Here is a 6456-nt window from a genome sequence, read left to right on the forward strand (position 1 = left end):
ACCCCCCAGAACAGACAGAAGAAGGGGGGTGGGGCGGGGAGCAGCCTGATTATAAACTGAGGCACCAGCCGGGAACCTGGAGCAGCTCAGGTGGGAACTCTGACAGCGATAGGCCAGGTAGCAAGTGGGAAATCGGGGAGCTTTCGTCTCTCGCCATTCGCCAAAGTTACCGTTCAGACATTAGTCACTCAGGTGACTAATTTAGTGGTTTGATGGCCACTGTCCAGGGCTTAGCTGCCCTCTGCCCAGGATCAGAGCTGAACTACAGAGACTAGTATCAGAACAATGCTAAGGTGGAGGAAGCGCGTGTCCAAAAGTTTTGCGTGATTCCAGACAAGCTGGCTCTCCCGCCAGGATAGCCCAACCCTGTTACATAGCCAGTCTGGATTGTACAGCTTGCATTAACTAATGAGAAAGACTGAAGTGGTCAAAGGCAGGGAACCCAGGGTAGGGGGCTGTGCTCTACTCTGCCACCGACTCCCTGCATAGCCTTGGGCAAATCACTTAACCTCCAAGCTTTAGTTCCCCACTGGTCCATTCACCATTATAGTGAGCAAGGAGGCAGACCCTGCTATGGGGCAGGCTGGTGTTGCAGGAGACATTTGTACATGCTTTGGGATTTGATTGCTCGATTTGTCAGCACCGGTGCCGAATCAGAGAATTTGCCAGACCACAAGCAGTCAGTTGTGTCTGGCAGCCTCACCGACACTTCCACTGCTTCCTGGGCTCTGAGAAGACATGTAAGGTGCAAATTAGAGTTAATAGCAGCACAGAACCCTGAGAGCCAGGACTGGTGGCTGTAAACAAACTTTACGGGACTGCGGGAAACTTGGCCACACCCGTAATAAGCCACATGGCTCATGGCTCTTGGCCACATGGCTCACTCACACCATGCCGGACCACAGAGGTTGCCAGACCAGAGAGGGTCAGCCTGTAGCTAGTGGCGCATATAGAGGCAGCGGCTTGATGCCCCAGTGAGGGGCACCATTCAAATACCTAAAGAGAGTCGATGCTGTACGAACAATTGACTCAAACTGGAAAGAACCCAGGCCTGTCGCCCGTCCCCTGTTCAGGGAGCGTGGGCAGCGCAGCCTGCGCTGGGAACACACCCAGGAGCAGGCTGCGAGGAAGACGCGGCTGAGGCAAAGGGCTCGCTTGGCCGTACCGAGATGGGGCGCAGGATGCAGCAAGCGAATCGTGCCTCCCCCGCAATCCATGGCACCGCGCAGCCTCCCGACTCCTGGAAGGGGCCCTGGTTGTCTCCCCCCAACACGTGCGCGGGAGCAGGCGGGCTCTGGAATGGCTACGGAGGGGCTAGGGCCTGGCATGCTCCTTGGGACCCCCAGCGGCTGCCCCAGCAAGGGGACGACAGAGCAGGGGAGGCTGGGAGCCTGCCCGCTCCGGCTCAGGGAAGTGGGAAGGGGCACAGAGCAGGAGAGGGCCAGCACCGTGCTCTCCCAGCAGCTCCAGACTCTTCCTCCCCCTATTGGTATGAGCCCCCCCACCCCGGTGCATTTACCGACTACACCACCATGCCGGCCACCTCGCTCCCCCTGGGTGGGCAGGGCACCCCGTCTCCTTGTGCACCAATAAGGTGACCCCCCCATCCATATTGCACGGTGGATGGAATGACACTGTACATCCGATCCCCTCCCCACCTGGGGAAAGTCCTCTCCTCCTTGAGAACCCTCTTCTCTCTCTCTCTCTCTCTCTCTCACACACACACACACACACACACACACCCTCTTCTCTCTCTCTCTCTCTCTCACACACACACACACACACACACACACACACACACACCCATGCAGGGTGGGAGTGGCTGACCTGAAGGCAGTTCCGTCTGGATGGAAGTTAGGTAAGTAAAATGTATGAGTCCGGGGGACCATGTGGGCCGGGGCAGAAAAGGCTCACACACACACACACACACATATTCACACACCCACACCCCTGTGAACTTCAGTAAAGTCTCTTTCACGCACATACACACCCCCTCACATACGTTGCAGAAAAGATTCACACATAGTCACCCCCACACACCTTTGTGAGCTGCAGAAAAGTCTCTCTCTCTCTCTCTCACACACACACACACACACACATACACACACACACACACACACACACAGAGTCTCACACACACACACACACCCCCTTCAGTAAACTGCGGAAAAGGGTCTCACACACACAGTCACACACACACCCTCTGTAAGCTGCAGAAAAGGATCACACACACACACACACACACCTTTGTGAGCTGCAGAAAAGGGTCACACACATACAAAGTCAGACACACAACCCCTCTGTAAGCTGCAGAAAGGGTTCACACACACATGCGCACACACCTCTCTGTAAGCTGCAGAAAGGGTTCACACACACACACACACACACCTCTCTGTAAGCTGCAGAAAGGGTTCACACACACACGCGCGCGCGCACACACCTCTCTGTAAGCTGCAGAAAGGGTTCACACACACACGCGCGCGCACACACCTCTCTGTAAGCTGCAGAAAGGGTTCACACACACACACACACACACACATACACACACACACACCCCTCTGTGAGCTGCAGAAAAGGTTCTGGAGACGGTAGGGAAGGTTCGAAGCGACACCTAGTGGGAAAAGAGCATCTCGTCAGCCTCTGAGGGGACTGAGCAAGGACCCATCTCTATGACAACCCCACTCCCCTGCCTCCTGGCAACACCTGTGACACAGGCCAGGCCAGCAACAGCCCTGGCCGGACCCCTACATGCCCAGTGACTGTAGTCAGGGGCTGCAAGGAGCCCCAGCATCCCACACTGCCAGCCCCGTCCGGCTGGGGATGCTGAGTCAGGCCCCAACACGGTCCTGAGCCTGGCTTTAAAAAAAAAATCACAAAGATTCGGCGGGAAAATACCATTGGTCTGCTTCGTACGGGCTGTTTGGACCCACGTTCGCGCGCCTGGGCCGGCGCTCCACGCCCTTCCCACCTCTCATCCCATGACTCCAGGAGCTGGGGCTTTGGGGAGGGCACCCAAGACCGCCACACCCACGCGAGCCTCTTCAATCCAGCCGTCTAGGACGACGCGCCCAGCTGACATCAGTGGGGGCCCCAGGTGCTCAGGATCTCTGACCACCAGCCCCTCCCCAAAAAGGTTTTCACCTGGGACCAGGAGTCCTGATGCCCAGCCCTGCCTGTTCTAACACAGCATCTAGCCTCAACACCCGCCCCCCCCTACAAATAGAATCCAGGAGTCCAAACGCTTCATTCGCCTCCCTTAGCCGGGAAGAGAGCCCAGAAGTTCGGCCTTTTAAACACCATTTTCCCCCTTGTTGCTCGTCAGAAGTTCTGTTTCAACAGGCGCCTCTCTGGGTTGGTCAGAGAATCAGCTCTGGGGTAAGTTTAATGGGTAGCAGGTTTAAAACTAATAAAAAAAAGTTCTTTTTCACACAGCGTGTTGTCAACCTGTGGAACTCCTTGCCAGAGGAGGCTGTGAAGGCTAGGACTATAATAGAGTTTAAAGAGGAGCTAGATAATTTCCTGGAGGTTAGGTCCATAAAAGGCTATTAGCCAGGGGATAAATGGTGTCCTTGGCCTCTGTTTGTCAGAGGCTGGAGAGGGATGGTGGGAGACAAATCGCTTGATCATTGTCTTCGGTCCACCCTCTCTGGGGCACCTGGTGCTGTCCACTGTCGGCAGACAGGATACTGGGCTAGAAGGACCTTTGGTCTGACCCAGTACGGCCGTTCTTATGTTCTTATGTTCTAAGTGTAACTACACGGAGGACTCTCCATTGTGCTTTCACACACCCCACCATCCTCACAACTGCCCTGGGAATGCTCTTCCTAGGAGAGAAACACTGTCCTGCTGCAATGGTGGGAGACATCCCAGGAAGGAAGCCGTTTATCCTGCAAGGAAGACCGGGACAAGAGGACACAGCGGGTGGGGGAAGGGTTACCCTCTGTTCTGAAGCACTGTCGCTCTCCTTTCAAGGTAACGCCAGAGAAGGAAGCCTAAAGTATGACCGAAATTCACATATTTAAAAAATGATGAACGGCTGCCTCTCCCCATTAAGCAGGCTGAGCAGAGGGGGAAAGGATCCCCTACGGCCAAACACCCGATAGGCAGAGCTGCAGGCTGAGCATCCGGCCTCCACCAGCTGAGCAACTAATTGATCTGGAGGTTTATATTTTCATTAGTGCTGAGGAAAGGGCCCAACCTGGCCACTCCAGAGACTGGATTCCTCTGGACGAGATTCTCCATTGCCCGGCACCTAACTCAGTCACTTGCACGAGTGGGTGTAAACCACGAGGGTTTCACACCAACTTTGCACGAGGGTTAGTGACTCCAGAAGGTGCGATGCAATGGAGAAGCCAGCCTGGCCCTAGGTAGGGCACAAGCAGAAGCTGCCCTGCCCTGCCAGTCTGGTTCACCCCTAGCCGGTTTCTCTGCTGAGGCTGCTGGCTGGAATATGGACACTAGCCCTCTAGAACTGGCCTGAGCCCAAACTAACTTATGACATGGAAGAACCAGCTGCCCACCTAGCCTAGGACTGACCCTGCAACCTGCTCTGGCCTCAGTCACTCAGCACAAAGATGCCCGATTCACCTCGGCTTTTAAAACTTTTCTAGAGACATTTTGTGGGCGAGAAGAGAATCTGGGCAGAGCGGGGGACATGAGCCTCTGAGACTCCCGAGTCCTTCCCAAGGGGTGAGAGAATCGGGGTGGGGTTGTCATTTCCAGCGTTCCAGGACAGAAGCAAGGCTGAATCTCTCTCTCAACCTCCAGTCTAGGTCCAAGCTGCTGTATCATAGAATCACCGAATCCTAGGGCTGGAAGAGACCTCAGGAGGTCGAGTCCAGGTCCCTGCCCAAAGCAGGACCAATCCCAACTCAATCATCCCAGCCAGGACTTAAAAACCTCTAGGGATGGAGATTCCACCCCCTCCCTAGGGAACACATCCCAGTGCTTCCCCACCCTCCTAGGGAGAGTTTTTCCTAAGATCCAACCTAGACCTCCCCCACTGCAACTCGAGACCATTGCTCCTCGTTCTGCCATCTGCCACCACTGAGAACAGCCTCTCTCCAGCCTCTTTGCAACCCCCCTTCAGGAAATTGAAGGCTGCTCTCAAATCCCCCCTCGCTCTGCTCTTCTGCAGACTAAATCAGCACAAATCCCTCAGCATCTCCTCATAGGTCATGTGCTCCCGCCCCCTCATCATTTTGGTTGCCCTTCGCAGGACCCTCTCCAGTGCGTCCACATCCTTTCTACAGTGGGGGCCCCAGAACTGGACACAGTACTCCAGATGTGGCCCCACCAGCGCCAAATAAAGGGGAATAATCACTTCTCTAGATCTGCTGGCAATGCTCCTCTTAATGCACCCTAATATGCCGTTAGCCCTCTTGGCTACAAGGGCGCCCTGTTGACTTATATCCAGTTGTGTTGCTGTCGCTCTGAAGGGCTGGGAATTCTGGCCTTTCTCCACTCCCTAAATGTGGCTTCCAGCTGCTTTGATGGTGTGATACTCAGGGACGGGGATGCAGTTGGGGGTGAGCAATGTGGAGGCACATAAATAACAAGCGTGTATGAAGATGCCCATGCTGCAGATTCACTCCCAGTGTGAGGGTGCCGCATGGAGGCATCCCCCATTTGTGCCTACCCTGAGGTCTCAGAAATGGCCAAACCGTTCGTGTTCCTTATAAAACTGCATCCAGGTGAAAATGCCAATTTGCCTTTTTCCCTCCACCTGCTCCCCCACCCCTGCACACATACACTTCGCCATCCCGTGTTCTGCACCTCCTGTGGTTCATAGTCCTTGTCAGTACTGACTGGTGCCTAGAGCAAAAGGCATTGAAGGCAGGCTCCGGGGTCCAGTCGTTTTAACTCTCCACCCTTCGGTAAAAGGGAAACACGGTAACACCTCTTGCAATAAATAACCTGAGTCTGTCTTCCCAGGGGTGAACCGGAGAGTTAATTCATTGATGTTTCCATGATGTTTTGGGCTCCTCAAGCTGAACAGTGCTTTTTAATGTCATTGGTGTTCATTATTATTAATTATTAATTTAGGTTATATTAAGTACACTAATTAATTATCATATTAATTGATTATCACATTATTTTAATCAAGTATTGTATTTATTGATTATCGCATTATTTTAACCAAGCATTATATTGAAAGTTATCGTTAATTATATTAATTATTTTAATGGACCGTAAGTATATTATTGATTAATTAATTACTTAATTATAAGTATAGTATAGTACAGTATAGTATAGTATAAAGGTCACTAAGCTCTGTTGCACAATCCAAGTGCATCATAGACCCCTCTGGAGAGACAGCAGCACATCTGGAGAGCTGGCAGCCACGTGCGGCAGGGTCATCCCCATCCTGCTCACATCTAAAGGCGAACGAAGCCAGCGGGCTCCAGAGGTATGCATGGGAGGGAGGGAACTACAACTCCCGACATGCAACGCGCC

The sequence above is a fragment of the Pelodiscus sinensis genome, chromosome 19 (assembly GCF_049634645.1).
Source record: "Pelodiscus sinensis isolate JC-2024 chromosome 19, ASM4963464v1, whole genome shotgun sequence".
Classification (NCBI taxonomy): domain Eukaryota; kingdom Metazoa; phylum Chordata; order Testudines; family Trionychidae; genus Pelodiscus; species Pelodiscus sinensis.